Below are 658 nucleotides of genomic sequence, written 5' to 3'. Positions count from 1 at the left end.
CTGAATTGTAAGTATATTTATATTTTTTCCATATATTTTGTGTTTTGAATTTATCAAAAAATTATACAGATTTCAAAAATGCAAATATCACTAATTTTTAATAACAAATAGCGCTACTAATTCGTTAAAAGGCAAGAAACTACGAACATAAACTAACATCCAACCCCAAGACAGAGTTCGCCAGACAAAAAAGAAGATATTTTAACAATATTTAAAAAATAATCATGTTTATATTTTTGAATTAAAAAAAAATGTTCTATCAAATGACACAAAAAATAAAAATGATTTCCATAAAAAAAAAACGAAGTTGATGATGGTTAACCGGAGACGAAACGTCGGATTTAAAATTTAAAACTAGCATCTTGTAGAGGGAAGAAAGTGGCCATAATAATGTGTCATTTATTTTGAAATATCTTCTTACATAACTTCTACAAAAAATAAAAACGATTTTGCAAAGCTTCGTTTATTTTCGTATATCTCCGAAAGTAGTCGGAATATTTTCAGTTTCAAAACAGCACTTTGCTAAGCATCAAAATACGCAACCTTGCCAAATTTAAACTACATACCTATCTTACAATTTCCGAGATACCCATGGTGGCCCTCGAATTTGAATCAGCCTGTATACAGTGTGCCCTAGATCGATCGAGATTGCAGGAGA

The sequence above is a fragment of the Photinus pyralis genome, unplaced genomic scaffold, assembly GCF_008802855.1.
Source record: "Photinus pyralis isolate 1611_PpyrPB1 unplaced genomic scaffold, Ppyr1.3 Ppyr1.4_LG3b, whole genome shotgun sequence".
In the NCBI taxonomy this organism is placed as follows: Eukaryota; Metazoa; Arthropoda; class Insecta; order Coleoptera; family Lampyridae; genus Photinus; species Photinus pyralis.
The sequence above is the reverse complement of the archived record's forward strand: the minus strand, read 5'-3'. Positions refer to the sequence as shown.